The sequence below is a fragment of the Bos indicus x Bos taurus genome, chromosome 7, assembly GCF_003369695.1.
Source record: "Bos indicus x Bos taurus breed Angus x Brahman F1 hybrid chromosome 7, Bos_hybrid_MaternalHap_v2.0, whole genome shotgun sequence".
Taxonomy (NCBI): Eukaryota; Metazoa; Chordata; class Mammalia; order Artiodactyla; family Bovidae; genus Bos; species Bos indicus x Bos taurus.
The window spans coordinates 33,099,302-33,119,798 of NC_040082.1; positions in this window are offsets into that span (position 1 = coordinate 33,099,302).

Here is a 20,497-nt window from a genome sequence, read left to right on the forward strand (position 1 = left end):
AATCACAGCTAATATCCCACAATATGGATAAAATAGTGAGTCATTTGTGTCTGGCTCTTTGCAACCCGTTGGACTGTATGTAGCTCACCAGGATCCTCTTTCTATGAGATTCTCCAGGCAAGAATACTGGAGTGGATAGCCATTCCCTTCTCTAGGGGATCTTCCTGGCCCAGGGATTGAACCCAGGTCTCTTGCATTGCAGGCAGATTATTTACCATCTGAGCCACCAGGAAATTTTTGCATTACCCCTTAATTATGAAATTATCTGTGATTATTTATTTCATTTTTTCTATTTCCTAGTTACTATATATTCCCAAATGTTTTTACAATTAGAAAAAATAAAATCTTAAAATTGTTGCTTAAATCAGTATAGAAAGTCCAGTCACCAGGACAACATACTCTAGATTCTAGCAGTTTCAATTATATTGATTAAAAATAGGTTCCAGTATACCTGCTGCCACAGGACTCCAACCATTCCCTTAGATTGTCTTAGAAACTTCTACATAATTGCCCAAATTTTCAACTACCAATTGGAGCTAATAATTGTAAGGATTTTCTCTGGAAGGGAAGGTTGCAAGCAGAGGTCGAGAGTCAGACTTCAGACACAATTTGTCACTGACTTTTTGGGTAAATCACGTAATCCTGTTAGGCCTCCTGTGTCTCATCTCAGAGAGTTAAGACAAGGTGATTCCCAGACTTCCTTCCAGCTCAAGTCCATGAAATAATAGTAGCTTTTTCTGCCCTATCCATGTTGTCCCAGGAGGTCACCAATGAGTAAATTACATTTGGGATGTGTTAAACCTCAGTTGTTCTGGTTGGAAGAGAGGCCAGTAACTAAAGGACAAGAAGGGCCAACTACACACATTCTGGCCATTCAGCAGTTATCTTTCCAGAAGCCTCATCCCCTGGCTTCTGGGCCCAAACAACACAATCTGCTTAGAGTTCTGCTGTCCTCACAAGGTATGGTTTATCATTGCTATAAATTTTTCAATTTATTTAAAATGAAAAAAAAAAAAACAAAAAAAAACAACCACAGTTCATCCATTTCTCCCATCTCCCTCACCCCCATCCTCTGGCAACCACCAATCTATTCTCTTTATCTGTAAGCTTGTTTTTTGTTGTTTTAAATTCCAAATATAAGGGAGATCATATGGCATTTGTTTTTCTGTCTTATGGCTGAATTGTGTGTGTGTGTGTGTGTGTACACAAAAAGGGAGAGAGGGGATAGAGGGGAGAGAGAAGACCTTTCCCACTCCGCTAGCATTTTAAAATCCCCTTTCTGTGCTCCACATCTCTTTTCCTTCCACAGCGTAGTCTTATTATTGTTATTACACTCCCATTCCATAATATATACTCAAGAAGAGCAGAACCATTAATTTTTCCCAATAGTCACATTTCTACTATCTAGAACAGAACCTGGAATATATCAAGATCTCAACAAATATATTTGAATAAACTTTCAAATATTTATCTATTTGCTGTTTTATTTGTAATCTATTATGTAATCAAATTTTCTAAATGAGAACAAATATTTACACAAATAAACATACTAAGACTTTGCAATACCCACATTTGTTTTAGCGGTCAATACTGCCCTTTAATTGCTGGCAGAAACTCTCAATTTCCATAATAGAGTTAAAAAAAATAAAAAGACTTTAGATTTGTGAGTCAGTAGCTCATTACCTTAGGTATTAAAAGAGGACATAAATTGAAATTAAATAACTGCTATGTTTTCTAGTGTAAGAGCTTTCTCTAGTTGTTTTACTATAGAAGGTACTAAGAAATTTAAGAAAAACAAACAAAATTACATCTTATGTTTCTTATAAACACAGTGAGAAATCAGCAGAGAAGGCTTGAGCTGATGAATTAATGCACTCTTGGGTGTGACTTTTGACAATTAATAATCTTTAATTAATTTAGTCACTGTTTGCCCTTCAAGATAAAAATGGATATCTATTCATTCTTAGGCCATTATTTTATTTAACACGATGAACTTAAGTTGAAACTCTTCAGAGTGGCAAACTTTATTACAATTATATCCACTTTAAATTAATAACATCTCACACAAGGAGACTTGAAGATATGTAGAGGCCCCAAGCAATGAAATATCATGGCCTCATTATTCCCCCAATCTTATATTTAGTTCAAAATAGAAACCTATTAAGTTTAAATTAAGTATGAGAAATTTGAAATATTTTCACCATAATGGCTAATGTTTTTAAATTACATTGAAAAAATAGGTAATTTCACGTATCACAAAATTTTAGCACTGAATTGAAGAAGTTACCTCAAAAACTTGTAACCGAAACCCCAGATTTCAGTCTTATTTATCTCCTCTTATACAGTCAGCCTACTCCTCAGAGGATGGACAAGAGTTTTACGCATGCTTCTCAAGAGGTTATTGGCTTTCTTGGGAGAAACACACAAGGCTCTTCCATTTCAATTTCTTTTGGGCATATCCAGCCTCTCTCCCTACTCACACAGAGGTCAAACAAGACTTGCTCTCACACCAGCATGCACAATGAAGTGGTTCATGAGATATTTTTGCTCTGCACACCAATCTCCCCAGTTTGGGAAACCTGATGCTTTATACAGGAAAACTGATGTCCTCCCAAACCAAAGTTACCAAACATGCTACTGCTGCCGCTGTTGCTGCTGCTAAGTCATGTCAGTCGTGTCCGACTCTGTGCCACCCCATAGACGGCAGCCCACCAGGCACCCCGTCCCCGGGATTCTCCAGGCAAGAACACTGGAGTGGGTTGCCATTTCCTTCTCCAATGCATGAAAGTGAAAAGTGAAAGAGAAGTCACTCAGTCGTGTCCAACTCTTATCGACTACATGGACTGCAACCTACCAGGCTCCTCCATCCATGGGATTTTCCAGGCAAGAGTACTGGAGTGGGGTGCCATTTCTTTCTCCAATGCATAAAAGTGAAAAGTGAAAGTGAAGTCACTCAGTCGTGTCCGACTCTTAGCGGCCCAATGGACTGTAGCCTAGCAGGCTCCTCTGTCCATGGGATTTTCCAGGGAAGAGTACTGGAGTGGGGTGCCATTGCCTTCTCCAAAACATGCTACTAAACTTGAGTAAATTTCCTTTCAGCAGCAATCCTCTTTCCTTCCTCCAGAACAGCACCTTCCTTCTGAACTCGGGTAAAACACCTCTATTAGCAGCACATCATAGCCTTTGTTTGTAACACCTGGAGATTATAGTCAATTAGCTACCCACTGAATGCCAGGCAGGTCAGGTGTGTTTTATAACTTTAAGTTCCATGCCATGATGAAAAGTATATTTTTTCAGCTGACTGGAGCAAAACTGGAGGCTGATGAGGGAGAAAAAAGAAAAGAAAAAGACACTGTTTTTAATGGTTCCACTGTCCTGTAATAAGTAATGGCTGCAACTCTCCTGCATCCCCATAGTTGAAATGAAAACTAGTGGAGCACTCAGCTTCATTTCAACCTGATGTTCCAGAGGGTTTTAGGAAAAGGTATAATACACATTCTTATTTAAAGAATTTTTAAAGGCATGAAATATAATCTCTGAATTAACTTCAAAGAAACTGAATCCTGATACAGATAAGAGGCACCAAGCTTTAGCAGTCAGTTGGCTCTTTGAAGACCTTCTGCTGTATTTCATGTGCTGTACCCACCACTTTCCTACTTGGGGAAAGAGAAAAGGGGAAAATGATGAACATTTCCTACCTGCATTTTTACCTACAAGAACTGAGATGATGTCTAAGATATTCATGAAGATAATGAACTATTATTTAAGGTTGGTGAAACTTACTCAAATATCAAAGGACTCAGTGACACAAAAGAATGACTGAGGGTGTGTATTATCATACATTTTACTATTTTACCTCTATTACTCTGGCCCAAGCCTATTTTTTTTCCCTCTCTCATTAAATAAGAATCCAGCATCACTATTAAGCTTTAAAAAATTACTTTGTTGATTTCATAATAAGAGACTTTGGTTTCTTATTATGCCTTTCCGGTCTCTGTGATACTTAGACTAAAAAATTTATTGCTTCTTTGCATTTTCAGATCCTGGAAAAAAAATATATAAGGGCTTATGCAAATAAGATGGGGAAAAATGGTTTGTTGTTTGTAGGCCACACACAATCCATTGATTAAGCTACTTTATGTGATAAAGTAATTTTATGTCAAAATATTACCTTCAATGCAGCTGAAATTTAAGTATTTCCCTCACCTCCAAAATAATAGAATCAAATGGGAAAAGAATGCACACATATTTGTCCTTTAATTAAAAACACAATCAGAAACACAACTGCAGACTATCACCTATGAATTAAAATGCTAATTCTTTCAAAAGAAGAATATATTTGATGTCCCCCTTTGAAATATAAGAAATACACAACAAAGAAAGGAAGAGAAAAATGCCATAGGAAGTCAAACACACATTTGCAAAGCTAATTGAGCAAATGCACCACCATTTGACATTTTGCTGAAAGAAAAGCAGCCTTGCAGCCAGATAAAAGAACAATGCAAACAAAGCCAGAAAAATACACAGTCTAAATTGATCTGTTGAACCCCAAAGCACCAAGATAGCCTTGTACAAAGTGTGAAATTGAACTGTGAGCCACAGAGAAAATTTTTGTCCTAACACTTCCCAAGATCAGAGGGAATTGTAGGTGATCTTCCCTTCTTCTTTTATTTTCCTTTGTAAGAAACTAACCCATCTGAAGGACATGAGTCTTAAATCCGGAACCCTCATCAGAGTTCACAAATGAAACACACAAATGAGGATTAAGAAGATTTCCCACCAGGAACATTACAAAGGAGAGTTAGGAATGGGGTGTAATGGGGAAGTCCAAGAGCGAGTACAGACTTAATTACCTTTCCAGCCCATAATAATGCAGTGCACAAATTTGCTAGATTTGGCTTGTTTCTGAATCTAAAACTTTCGCCAAAATTTCACTTTCAAGGGAAACCGAGAAAATCAAATTCTTATTTTGTGTTTCTTATTAAGAACTGAGCCCCTCTGACATCTTTGCACAGCCCTGTTTCCACTCAACCCATTACTGAAATGAAAATGCTATGATTTACATCCTGATTCACACTGGCATGGAGCACATACTGCACTAGGAATGACAGAACCTCATGGAAAATAAAGAATTTCTTATAAGCTCGGCACGGGATGCCAAACAGCTGCCAATTGAGAGGGCCAATCATACTCCCCCTCTGCAAACATCCCCTTGGACCTCATCAAATTCCAAAAAAAAAAAAAACCCACACTGAATCTATAATAGATAGGAACCTGGCTTCAGGTGATACTGTTAACCTCCTAAGGTACTTGTAAGACCTTTTCAATTTAACCCATATGTCCTGCAGGTTCTCTCCAGTATCATTGGAAAAATAATGGTTCTTTCCTTTAAAAATGTGGCCTTGGGCATGGACAGCTGCCTGGTGTGCTTACAAAGTTACCTGTCTGCTTTGATACTGGCTTCTTCTTTAATTGCAGTGGTGTTGTGGAGAGAAAAGCCACAGCAGGATTTTTCCCTTTCATTGGCCTGATGAGCACTTTGGGGTCTGCCTTAATAAAGTCCTGTAGGAATATTTTCACCACTGTTCAGAGGAAATGGGGATATCTTGTTAAATTAGTTTCACTCCACAGTGAGGATTTGTGGGGAGGAGGCAGAACAGGAGATGTTTGCCCGGAAAGAACTGTTTCTTGATTCGGCTTCTCCATACATACGGGCCCGGGTGGCCTGTGTACTTTCCCTCTTCATCAGTACCTCCGGGGAGACTTTCCCACACCCTCCTGGCAGGGGGAGAGCAATGAAGGCACAGTCTCCTGTGGATCTTGCTTCCTGTGTCAGTGCAGCTTCCCCCTTCCCGATACCCATGTCAGAGTACATTAAATTCAGAAAGGTAGATTGACTTAGCTCAAGATGCAGTGGGGAGGCTGCACACAGAAAACAATACCAACAGCGTACAAGGGGCCCCTTCAAAGAAGTAAATTAACTCAACAACCAGCTGCGTGCAAAGGAGTCGTGTTTGCAGAGCCATCACAATCCTGCCACCAAGGCTTGATTAATATTAAAATAATAATTATGCATATGTAAGATTTCGGAACAAGGGATCCCTCCCATTTCTGAAATCTCCTCAATTTTTTTTTTCCTAACAGCTACTCTGCCTTTTTCCTCCTAGAGTCTATTGGTTAGAGCCAGAAAAAAAGAGGAGTTCTATAGGGAACCAGGTTCTTTGTAGAATTGTAGACTTCTTATGCAGCAAATCCCAGTAGCCAGGAAGCAGTGATTTCACGATTTATTAGCATTCAAACAAACTCTGTATAGATTCTCTCCTTCCCAGTTTCATCCTTAATATTCTATACCAACTCCAATCTTGTACGTGTCTGGGTTTCAGCCTGAATACAGATCCATATGTGAGTCTCTCAGACCCTACAGGCTCACTGTGAAGGTACGTTTTATTTTTACATGGTCAGCTCTGCATTTCACCAAGCAAAACTGATAAATTATTAAGCAAATATAGCATTAAAAGGGAAATGTGGGAACTCAAGAATACATAAAAGAGGGAAGAAAAAAAAAAACTTCCCTTATACATCATGAAATGAAAATGTTCACCAAAAATCCTTTTGATTCAGGAAAAAGTACTTGAGAACCAACTGTGTGTCCACTGAACACTAAATTGCATTCCTAAATTATAAATTAAAATTTCATTAACTATTTCCATTCAAATGAGAACTCTGCACATTGAAAATTTAATTGACTTTTCCAAGGTCACTCAATTGATAGAGCAGGAGAGTTCAGACTGAAACCAAATCTCCTTATTCCCCATCCAATTTCCTTTCAACTCCACCACACTCCTTACATCTCAGTGTCTAATTTCCACGTCCAGGTTTTAGAAAGTCCGAGGACAGAACACAGAGGCTTTGATTGTGACTGAACGTCTTAGTTGTATTGTCAGATTCTCTCGGGGAATTATAAATCTCCCCAAGTGCTTAACCAATTACCATTTCTCCCCCCTCATTTTCAACAGGCATAGTCTTTGGAGAAAACACTTGCACTAAATTACTCGGGTCGTTTATATGGAATGACAACTTCTCTCCTAGTCAATTCAGTCTCCTTTTCCAATCACCGTCCTTTCAGGTGATGGATAATTCTTCTATTCTTTCTAAGGAGACATCTCACTCAAGTATTTTATTTTTCCTCCTGAGCTATATCTCTATTATCACTTCAGTTTTGTCTGGGGTCCCTTTTTTGCCCTGAAATGTAAACAGAAGATTCCATTAAAAATATTTTTAAGGGCCTCGTTTAAGGAGAGCCATTTTCTGTGACTATTTAGACCCCCCCCATCTAGATTTATATTGCTTTTTCCCACAAAGAGAAAAGCTGACTGCCTAGTGATAGTTCATATAGGTTCCTTCTTTTAAATGAGAGCTTTCTGAAAAGTGCCACTGATCTACAAACTTTATGGCAAAAGTATTTGGTTTGAGACTAGATAATTACAAAATTAAATAGAGATAGGTGGATAGATAAAAATCTGTGATGTTTAATGTTTAATCTGCTGTCATTAATTAATTAATTTTAAGATATTAGCCATTTGTAAACATTTGACATGCTCATTTTCATTCCAAATATAATTGTCAACACACACACACACAGATACACAATTTTTTTATCTTCCAAAATAGTCAAATTATCTTAAATTCATTATTCTCTAAGAAACAATCACTTATAATTTTTTAAACTATCATTATTTAATACTTTCTACATTCATGCCTCTTGTATTTCTTATTTTTACAAATATATTCTAAGGAAATCCTCATGGATACATAATAAGATTTTCTAGAAGACTGTATAACACAACACTGTTTTAGCAAATTGTTGAACAATAAATGTGAAACACCCGAAAATCAAATAAATATATTATGCTATCTTTTATGTAATTTTAACCATAGACATTTAAAATTATGTGATAGAAGACTGTAAAGATTCTCTTGATTTATTTTGAGTGGAATAAAATAAGAACTACCACACACATCATGATGTCATTTTGGTAAAAGAACACATAGATGGACAAAAGACTTAAAGCATATGCATTTAATATGGTGCATTGTTTTTAAGAATCTATCAACACTATCTTGGTTAGTCTTGCAATCCTGCAAATAAAGCTGGTCTGAGGAAGAGAAGATTACAAGCTCTTATATATGAAATTTGAGTTTTAAGAGTTTGTTCCCTAGTAGGCTCTCTGGCTTCTCTCTTTCCTCTTCTTCATCTTGCAACTCCACAAATGTATGCTTTTATCTTAAGCGTAATGTCATTGTTATCACCAAAATAACAAATACTTCTGGCTAAATAAAGTTATATTTTGTTAGTCATTTATATATTAATGAAACTGAGTTCACCAGAATTTTTCCAAGGAAAAAAGGATTCATAAAGAAGGCAGCAGAGGCATAAGTAACTGGGTACACACCAGTTGAATCTCTTTATTCCATTGAATATCAATTTCCCCTTCAGGGATGAGATCAGACTATGATGGGAGGTGATGTGTATCAAAGGGAGAAAGAGACATAAGAAAGAAAAAAAAAAAAAAAAGGAGCCCAGAGGATCTCTCAACTAGAGGCTATTTTATTATAATGGTTTCCAAATATATATGCCCATCCAAATCATCGTCACGAGTGCTTGTTAAAACTACCGGCCTTCCTTTCTGATCCCATCTATCTAAACTTGGATTTTAGTGTCCATATTTTGAAAATCTTAAGTGGCCTTAACATAGCAGGAATGTGAAACAGTGTTTGGAAACCATTGGTCAAGGCAGAATGCGCTAAGCATATTACTTTCTAGCTTAGACTAGTCAGGTAAATAGGATAAGTAATAAAGCATTTGATCAACTTACTGTTTTTGCATCATTGTTTCTCACCCCTTCTATGAAGAAAGGTGGAAAATGCAAGCAAGCTAGAAATGCTATTTGACTAGAAGTATAGAACAATTTCGCCACCATGTTTTGAAAACACTGTTATTCATAGCCATGTCTCAATAAACATTTTCCACTAAGGGTCATAGAGTTAAAAGGCTCTTTGTTAAGTTGATAAGGCACTGAATTACTTAATATTATATCTGCTGAAAAATCTCAGCTTTTAATGTGACCATTACACATAGAAGAAATCAATGATTTCATCAGCTTATTAGGGCCACTGCTCCTGTGTTCAATTCATTATGTGGAACTACAATGGTTGCCAATGGATATGGCTTTGAACATTTCAAACAGATTCATTTTTAGTTTCTGATTCAAAATTCAGTAGATGTTCTGGAAAGGCTGCAGTAGGTAATGAAAAATATACATCAAAATTTTATTTAAAAAAATAAGCTGAAATAGAGTAAAAACAGGGGAATCTAGTCTGGTGATTAAAATCTTGAGCATTAAAAAGGCAAGTGCCTCTGACCTAGCCTCTATTTTTATTTGGGGACAACTGTCATTAAATTTGGAGAAGGCAATGGCACCCCACTCCAGTACTCTTGCCTGGAAAATCCCATGGATGGAGGAGCCTGGTGGGCTGCAGTCCATGGGGTCGCTAAGAGTCGGACAAGACTCAGCAACTTCACTTTCACTTTTCACTTTCCTGCATTGGAGAAGGAAATGGCACCCCACTCCAGTGTTCTTGCCTGGAGAATCCCAGGGACCAGGGAGCCTGTGGGCTGCCGTCTATGGGGCTGCACAGAGTCGGACACAACTGAGGCGACTTAGTAATAGTAGTAGTAGTCATTAAATTGTTGTTGTTCAGTCATGTTGTTGTTAAGTCACGTCCAACTCTTTGTGACCCATGGACTGCCGTATGCCAGGCTTCCCTGTCCATCACCAACTCCCAGTGCTTGCTCAAATTCATGCCCATCGAGTCAGTGATGCCATCCAACCATCTCATCCTCTGTCACCCCCTTTTCCTCATGTCTTTAATCTTTCCCAGCATCAGGGTCTTTTCCAATGAGTTGACTCTTCACATCAGGTGGCCAAAGCATTGAAGCTTCAGCTTCAACATCAGTTCTTCCAATGAATATTCAGGGTGGGTTTGCTTTAGGATTGACTAGTTTGATCTCCTTGCCGTCCAAGGGACTCTTGAGACTTTTTCCAGCACCACAATTGGAAAACATCAGTTCTTCGGTGCTCGGCCTTCTTTATGGTCCACCTCTCACATATATACTTCCCTGGTGGCTCAGATGGTAAAGCGTCTGTCTACAACGTGGGAGACCCGGGTTCGATCCCTGGGTTGGGAAGATCCCTTGGAGAAGGAAATGGCAATCCACTCCAGTACTATTGCCTGGAAAATCCCATGGACAGAGGAGCCTGGTAGGCTACAGTCCATGGGGTCACAAAGAGTTGGACACGACTGAGAGACTTCACGTTCTCACATATATACATGACTACTGGAAAAATCATAGCTTTGACTAGATGGACCTTTGTCGGCAAAGTGATGTCTCTGCTTTTTAATACTCTGTCTAGGTTTGTCATAGCTTTCCTTTCAAGGTGCAAATGTCTTTCAATTTTGTGGCTGCAGTCACTGTCCACAGTGATTTTGGAGACCAAGAAAATAAAATCTGCCACAGTTTCCACTTTTTTCCCACCTATTTGTCATGAACTGATGGGATTGGATGCCATCATCGTAGGTTTTTAAATGTTGAGTTTTAAGCCATCCTTTTCACTCATTAAATTAACCTTCCTTATTTCATTTTTGCCATAAACATATAGAACTCAAACTTGAAATAACTTGTCTTTTTGGTAGCTCGAGGGTAGAGATTAGTCATGCAAATCTAAGCTCATTCTCACGGCAGGCTATGATATGAGAAGCACTGGGGTTAGGTTGTCCATTGCAACCTATGAAGTGGTGGGTGGGTGTATCTGATTTAGAGGAGAAATACCGAAGCCAAATGACCTCACAAATCAGCCATATCCTCAAATTTACTAGCCTCCCAATTTACCAATAATAAAATCGATATGTTGATTTTTGCCTCTCTAAATTGTATGCCTACTTTTAGTTGATCTAAAGAGAGAAAGGAGGGTTTTATTCAGGGACCCCCATAAAATCCCACTTAGGGCATGCATGGAAGGATTTTGGGGCCCTCTCCAAATTATACAGAAAACCTCTACTTCAAGAACCAGAACTGATTTTTCTAATTCCAAACTTCCTGTATCTACTCTCTTACTCGTGGATACCTTAGGATTCAGCTACAGGTCCTTGTCCAAAAACAAAACCAACCCCAGAGAATATCTTCATAGAAAATGACTTAAAATTTGCAGAGGTAGTTTACCTTACTGGTGAATAGGGTTTGATGGCTATATATATATATATATATATATATATTTTTTTTTTTTTAATATACATTTTCTGGTAATGTGCTGCTGCTCCCACACCTCACCTGGGAATGGGCATGCAGGCCTGGCAAAGGTACAATTAACTGTTCAGAGATGGATATCCAGGGCTCCCCCACCAGGGCCATTTCCACAGATTTGTGTTGTTGTTGCAGCTAGTGGAGAAGATATTCCTTTTGCGTCTCAATTTTAAACTTAATCTCAACCTTAATTTTAATTTTGATTTTAATTTCAGTATGACTTTAATTTCTTTAATTTAAGACAGTATGAGTCTGGAGGCTTTTAGGAGTTATGTTTTCTATCTCTTTTGGAGAAAGTTTTGCTGAAATACAAGATATAAGACCAAATGGAAAGGGCTGTGGCATTTTTGGCCTTTTCGCAAAACAGCTGCACAATCTAATGCAAACTTTACTTTCCTTAAGCCAATATGAGTTGAGCATCTGTGTTAGCAACTGAGTCCTGTGTAAAGCGAGAGGCATATAAACTTAAGATAACTTTTCTCCCACATATGTAATATACACTTAACGACCTTGAAAATTAAGATAATACAGAAACATAAAATACTCGACTGAGGTTAAAATGTTGATGTACATTTTCTTTCAGTATTTCCTACACTTTTTACAAAACATATCTCTGCATGCATGCATACAAATGTCCACTTTTCTTTACTAAACAATTTGTCATGAAAAATTACTTGATACATTGTAATTTGCATGCAGCAGAACTTACTATACAGCAAAGACTGGCTCTTATCCTTCCTTCCACCTTTTTTGCCTTCTTTCCAATGAATATTTGAACCTTACAAGGTTCCAGGAATTGTCCTCTGCACTAAGGATACAATGATGAGCAAGAGAGGTCGGGTTCCTCTTTTTATATGAAAATTAATTTTTGGTGGGTTAGACTATATTAACAAAATAAATGAAATAATCCCAGATAGTATAAATAGTCCTAGAAAAACAAGATGGTGTGATAAAAGTAACAGGGAGGGGAGGAGACAATATTAGGTATGATTGTGAGGTCAAGGTCCTTGGAGAAGGTAAGATCTGAGCTTGAAATTGATGAGAAGAAACAGCCAGTCATTTAACCTCGGGTTGGGAATTTTGCAGGCAGAATGAAGAGCCAGTGCCTGGACTCTGCAGTGGGGATGAGCTGGCTGGGTCTGAGGAATGGAAGAAAGGGGTGGTACCCATGTATAAGGAGTGGAGGGAGCAACAGAAGAACAGGTAAGAAAAAGAGTCTTAGGCAAGGACATACAGGACTTTGGAGGTTGTGCAAAGGAATTTGTATTTTCTTCAAAAAAAAACACATTGCAATGCTTTAAAAAGACAGGTGAAACAATCTGTTTAGGATGTTAATTCACTGGAGACACCCACAGCTTACATGATTGATGCTGGTGGCGGTTGAGATGGAGAAGAGTAGATACATTTGTGTACATTTCTAGGAACCAACAAGACGTGAATTTAGGCATTGGGAGATGCACATCCCGAGCCTCCATCCTTCAGCTAGAAATTGAATCAGAAGTATTAAATGATTCTTGGACTGCCTTCCATGGTCTCTGTCATGCTTCTAGCGAGAGCATAAACATTTTAATCGTACTCTGATCCACAGAAAATTGTGAGAAGGTACGCTGTTTACTTTTTTCCCTTGACATCTGTTTAGTTTCTGGAAAATCACAAGGGTGGAAGGGGAAATGACTGGTGAAGCTGAACTCTTCTGCAGAGAGGCTGCCGGGTTGGAGGGTGGAGAGTTGGCTTAGTGGGTTGAGCAGCTGGTTCAAACATTTCCAATCCCTGTGCTCAGAAGCTCAGATCTCAGCAGGACTCACTCGGCCATTCATCCTTCCAAGGTAGATAAATTGAGTGCTGCACAATTTAGAATGTGTGCGTCTTTCAGATAATGCCTTAAAAGGCAAATTCTGTGTGAACATTAAAGTCTACATAGCACTGTAGAGGAGCAGGGGCCACCCTCGTGTCCTTGGCCTAAATTTCTTCCTTTCTGCAATGCGGTAGGGTGAATGGTTTCACTTATCAATATTTTACTGTTGCTAAATCCAGGTTATTTCTGGCTCTTTGGGATTCCTCAGAAAGAAATGAGTTTTATTAACAAAGAAACTGTTTTGACTTTACTATGAGTACCTCCAAAGTTGACTGTAGCCTCTCTGCTTTTTAATGATGTCCCCATCACAGGGACTCCAGCCCTCTCAGACTGGAACAAACACATTTTGGAGGTGAAAGGTAGCTTGATCTTTCCTATAGGAGGTCTGTAGTCATGTTCTGATACTGGGGGAAGTTCCACCACTGAGGTCTCTCTGCCCTGAAGATAACCCAGCTGAAGGTACTGCAAGCTGTGGAAGAGGACACCGGGAACAGATGACAGGCAGGAAACCCTGGCACAGTCACCAGACTACTGTACCTTTTATATGTTTTTTTTTTTTTCCTTTTGCAGATGACCAGACTCTGCAATGAATCTAATAGGTCTCAGTTGGATAATTAACACTGAAATCTCGGTCACTTATCTGGCCATAAGAGCTAATGGTTTAAGATTTTTTATAAGTAAGTCTTTAAACAGTATATTATACATTTTTTTGTTAAAATTATGTAAAATTTTCATCCCTTCAATAGTAATAATAGCTATATATATAGTAATATATGATTACATACAAATGGTGGAAGCCTCATATCTGTATATATATGTGTGTGTGTGTGTGTGTGTGTGTGTGTGTGTTCTTGTCCCTCAGCTCCTTACCTCCACCTGACTCTATTTCTTATTACCTAGTGAGCCATTTTTTTCTAAGAACTTAGTCAAGTGGATACCATCACCAGACAGTCATTCCAAAGAAGTGAGGATTCATATTCTTAACTTTTGAGTTTCAAAAGGTGAATTTAAAGTGTGAAGCAAAAAAGACTCGGAGAAATATTTATTCTGATAGAATAAGTTCTTTCTGCCCCTGGCTTCTAGGGAAAATTGACAGAGCTGATGAAGGGAGAAGGAGGTGAGATGGAGTGATAATAAGGAAAAAGTGAAACCAGAGTTTCATGCAACAGGATTTGAAAGAAATAAGGCCAATATCCACAAATATCTCATTATCTTCTTCAGTGAGCCATGGAGAGTCACACAGAACCTGAATCAGTCTTTAAGGCCAATACATAATTCATTCATTCTACTAGATTTTATTGGGTGCCTTCTATGGGGCCAAACATTGTATGAAGGGATTTACAAAAGAAAAAAAATGTGGATACAGAACTAACTCTGAAGAGATTCAGATTTGAGTGGAGAGACAAATATAATCATTATAATACAAATAAAATAATCTAAGAAATCTGAGAAGGTTATACTGATTTGAGGACTGTGGTTTATCTGAGACAAAATTTTGGAAGGGTCTCTCTTTAGACACCATAACATCACCTGTACAAGAATTGTGTTTATTCCAAACATAGAACCTCTTTTGGACTGCATGTTCAAAAATAGCATAAGATTATCTCTCACCCTTGCTCCTTTTCCCAATTAAATAGAGAAATTGAAACAAGTAAACTTTGTGTAATGATGGGACACAGATGGAAGGTGTATCATGAAGAATGATTATGCTTTCTTAAAGTGCCAGAGAGAATATGTGATTTTTTAAAAAACTGTGGATCACATGAGAATGCAAGCTGATACATTAAGCATTTTGGGGTGTTCTAGGACCTGAATTTATGGGATGTTCTTGGGTGTGGGGTACAATTTCCCTACATCAATTCTTGGACATCCTGCTGGTATCGAAGAAAGCCTAATTCCAGCACTGTTTACCAAGAAACAGCATCGGATTTGACAGGTTAAAATTTCCGCCCTCTGTGATCACATATGGATACACACTCACACACACACACACACACACGCACACCCCTTCCTAGTTTAGAAGCCAATTGCAAGCCCAGTTTGTTACCTGTGCTTCTGACTAACCTATGACGATTGAAGGCGTTTACCACTTACACTCCCTGCTATTGGCATACTCCCCAAGCTACATAAACATTTAAACTATGACCTCTTCCCTGAACTTCTACACAGTCTATTTAGGGTTGTTGTTTAGTCGGTAAGCTGTGTCTGATCCTTTTGCAACCCCATGGACTGTATCCCACTAGGCTTCTCTGTTCATGTGATTTCCCAGACAAGAATACTGGAGTGGGTTGCCATGTCCTTCTCCTGGGGACCTTCTCAACCCAGTGAACCCACGTCTCTTGCATTGGCAGGTGGATTCTTTACTACTGAGCCATCAGGGAAGCCCCTATTTAGGGATACATGACCAAAATATATCAAATATCAAATAATAAATATCTAAGATTGCATTAATAATTGTTTAAATTACAAAAACAAAAAAATTTCGGCAAGTAGGACACCGTATGGATGGTTAGAGACAGATGAAATGTGGGGAAACAAATGGGCAGAAAGCTTAGTAATTAAAGGTCTAGGCTCTTATGGCAAATCCACAAGAATCTAAACACTGACTCTTTCAATTACTAATAGTTAAGTCCATTACTTACATATTTATCATCTCAGTTTCCATACTGGTGAAATAAGAGTTATGAGACTTCCACAGTTTTTTGCAGTATTTGAAAATGAAATTAATATCACATAAGTAGTACTTAATGAAAGTTCACTATTATTGCCTATTAAATAAACATTTTCAAAGTGACAACAACTCAATGGGAGAATTAATAAATAAATATATTTAAAGAATTGATAAATAATTACTAGTGCTCCAATGATATATATTAATGGCTTTTGTGCAAAACTGGAGGAATAAAGAAAAGTATAAGATTTCCTGAGGCTATACCTCAAAGAATAAACAAAGTCTTTCAGGTCTAAATTGTTATTACACATGCTATTACACATTAGCCAATTCTTTTAGCCAATATCATGCTAAGATATTTCATGCATGCAATTCAATTTAAACTTCATAACAAACTGTGAGTCAGTAATAGTACTACAATTTTATAGATGAGAAAACTATCCAACAGAAAGTGAAGTGATATTTTTCCAATATTTGTGGGAGGAAAAAAAAGATTAGAATTTGGAGCCCCTGAATTACAGCCTCAGATTTTTTGATGTATATCCTCCTCATTAAAGAAGGACAGACAAGCAACAGAATATATGTATACATATTTTTTACCATACAAAATGGGTAAAGGTCTCTATATAAGAGATGGAGCGAATCATCCTAAGATAGAAAATAGAGTGCAGGCCCACCAACAAAACGAAGCTGAGTTAATACAAAAGAGAGAATGCATGCAAAATTAAAAAAAAAAAAAAAGTCCTCCAGGTAAGAGGCTAGTATATATGAGCAAGATTGAAAGGCCTTAGGCAAACGCAGCATATTTTGTCATCAGATGAAGAGCCACATGTTCGGAAATATAGTTTTCAAATGTAAAGGATAATGATTTTTATGGATAGAGTCACATTTGCTTAGAAGAGTCTGTTATAACCAGTTGTTTAGTGGTATTAAGGAGCATGTCCACTCAAACTGCTTCAGGAGAAATGCTTTTAATAAGAATAGACATGTCTTAAAACTTGTCAGAACCCTCGAGAGCAGCCTTTTTCTGTCATGGCATTTCTGCTTTTCCTTGCACACATCCTCTATCTGCCAACTTAGTTAGGTAACCATTGATTATTTCACCTCCTGTGTCATCACTGGTCTTTCACATGGAGAGTTGGTTTGCCTGGTCAGCCACACTCAAATTCAAGGCATTCTTATTGATTATGTTCCCCATTTCTACCTGGTAAATGTGGTGTTGGAGTCAACTGTTTGGTTATTTGTTTGTTATCAAGGAGATTTAGGGATAGCTTTTGCCAGTAATTTTCCTTTAAAAACAAACAAAAACAATGTTTGAATGGGTTGGGTAAATCACACAATGTAAAACAGATTTATTTGGGCAGTAACAATTGTGTTTCAGGAAGATTGCTTTAGACACCACTATATGTGAGGCAGGTTATTATATTCTTTAAATCTTGTGTCAGGTAGAAAAGAAGAATATAGCATCTAGAGGAGTTCACTATGTCATATAGATGGAGACTGTATTACACATAATGCAATGATTTTAGCAATGTGTGTTATTTTAAAAAATAGTCACAGGTTTAAGGTTTATAGCAGAAGTCAGATGAATATTAACTGTTGGCATTTATCCCCAAGATGCCATGAAGTCTCAATGAAATAAAACTCAAACAATTTTCCTTTTTAAGAGTAGTTTCAAATATATATAAATTTATAAATATATATATATATTTATATATGTATATGTACACATATATAAAGGCATATAAGTCACATTAGAGTGAACTATATGCTGATTTATAGTTACTACCTTGTGAGGGGAGGGGCATTTTAAAAAAATTGATGTTAGGAAATTCAGAATTATCTCTAAATGATGATACCAGGCATCCTAGGAGAGTTATATAATGTTTTCTTCCTTCTGTTTTTACTTTTCTTGGCATGCAGTTCAGATAAAAGAAATAAAATACTGTTCCCATCAATAATTTGACTCAACTGTATTGTACTATTTGTTTTTCCTTCTGAAGCAAGCTATGCAACTGGAAACATTCAGAGCGGAAGTACAGTTGATAGGAGATCTTGCCCTCACTGACACATGTTACACAGACCATTTGTCTGCATGACCATTTCCTATAGCTTATCACAGCTAACCTACATTCTTATTCCTCTTGTTGGTAGTATTCTTAAAGGCATAGTTCCTGTTCTGTTTTGCCCTGCAGCCTTGTTTGTGCTGCATGCCAGACCCTTTTAGCTTGAGCAAGACACTAACTATTCACTGGTTGCAATCCCAAGGTCATTTCATGAACTATTTTGGATTTACAGATGTCCATCCTTAATCGAAGACTATTCAATTCAAATAAAACAAACAGTGAAGATGTCTTTATCAGTTTTGACTTGTTCAAGTTATATTTTACTTGATATGTAACTGTAAGCAAGCCACCGAAAATTTAAACCAATTTCAGGTGAAAATTATTTAATTTCAATCTGTAAAAAGTAAAGAATCCTCCTACTTAAGAAGTTCTTCAGTCAATAACTGCAGTTCGTTTGCTAGGAGACTTTGAAATATACCAGAAAACAGGCTGGCTGGCAGGTTGGTTTGTGCTGCAAGATATTCTGACAACCTGTCAAAGTTCCACTTTTCTCACATTCTACCAACTTCTCTTTTCTAAAGAAAGCATGAAATGTCAAAATGACAGGTGCCGAAGCGCAGCAGCATCCAGCTTCTGGGCCTATTATCTTAGGAAGGAAAGAGTTGAAAAGTTGTGCAAGTGACATATGCTGAAGAGTGATATAATTTGCCAGGTAAAGGAGTGGCTTGATGCTGCTTGTGTTAACCCTTTGGAGCTGACTAATTTGTGTTACATCCTCTGGGGAGAATTTCCAGGGGTAGCTAGAGAAAAAAAAAAAATATATATATATATATATATATATATATATAGCTTTTGGGCAATAATTCCAATAAGTGATTGGGACCATTTTCTTTCTCTAGCTAATTCACTGAATGCAATCAATACTGCATAGTTACAAGGATCCGGTATTAGAGTTGTGTTATCTTTTAAAAGTATGGGTGGAGCAATATGCCAGAAGAAAGATTAAAACACAGAAAACTATTCCAATTACATCTGTATGAAATCCATTTGTTAATGTATGTGTATGTGAATATGTGCCTGCCTGTCTCTGGGCATGTGCTGTTTGTGTACATAACCATGGGGAGATTTAAATATGACTTGATTATATCAATTAGAGAAAAGTCAACCTAAATTAATGGACAAGACTGAGTTATGGATTAGAGTTTAACAGTTCTGTTACTTTCAAGTTTAGATCCTATCTTATGAACAGCTATGACTAACTGGAAACTCTCAGTTGTATTTCATTATAATGTACAAAGAAATTAAAAAAGACAGAATTTCCCCTAAATGATGAAGAGAGTTCTTAATTATTTATTTATCATTGCCATTTTATGTAGTAAACAGTTGTGTTTGAGGACAATTTTGAAGTATATAAGTAATAATGTTGTAATCATACGGTTTGCCAGGAGAGGAATGGCCAAAAAAATTTTATAAAAGTGAGAAATGGTTAAAAGGAGGGAAAAAAATGATTGAAATTCCCAGAGAAAGGTGGGAAGGGCTTACATTGATAAGGATGAGACTAGGAAAGGATGCTTCAGGAGAGAGATAAAGATAGAGGTAGAGAAGGTGAGAGAGGGAGGGAGGGAGAAAGAGTTCTTTTTAGGTTCTGGGAGAAAACAAGATTTAATGGTAGGAGTCTGGAGATGTAATCCTATCTGTACTCTGAGAAGTAATACCATGCAGCAGTTGGGAGTTTAGACTCTGCAGTTGTACTGCTTAATAACTCTGTGAGTTTGTCTCTGCTACTCAATTCAAGTAGTCCACAATTTATCTACCTGCAAACAGAGGTACTTGAAGTATTTACCTCACAATATTCTTATGAAGAATTAAATGTGATCCTGAGTGTAAAGTAGGGCTTCCCAGGTGGCGCTAGAGATAAAGACAGTGAAAGTGAAAGTGACATTTCTCAGTCGTGTCCACTCTTTGCGACCCCATGGACTGTAGCCCACCAGGCTCCTCTGTCCATGGGATTCTCCAGGCAAGAATACTGGAGTGGGTTGCCATGAGATAAAGAACCTGCCTGCAAATGCAGGAGACCTAAGAAACTCTGGTTTGATCCCTGGGTCAGGAAGATCCCTCTGAGGAGGGCATGGCAACCCACTCCAGTATTCTTGCCTGGAGAATCCCATGGATAGAGGAGCCTGGTGGGTTCCAGTCCATAGGGTCACATACTTGCAGGTATGCAACTGTGTGTAAAGTAGCAGTTATTCTATGCTTGTACCTTTGGGAAACAAGTTTTAAAAGACTTTCCTTCCTATGTCTTCAGAAGTTAAAGAATAATATTCCATTACATTAGAGTTATATCTCAGACAAAGAGAATTTTAGACTAAGGGGAGTTCAGATCAGATCAGATCAGTCGCTCAGTCGTGTCCGACTCTTTGCGACCCCATGAATCGCAGCACGCCAGGCCTCCCTGTCCATCACCAACTCCCGGAGTTCACTGAGACTCACGTCCATCGAGTCAGCGATGCCATCCAGCCATCTCATCCTCTGTCATCCCCTTC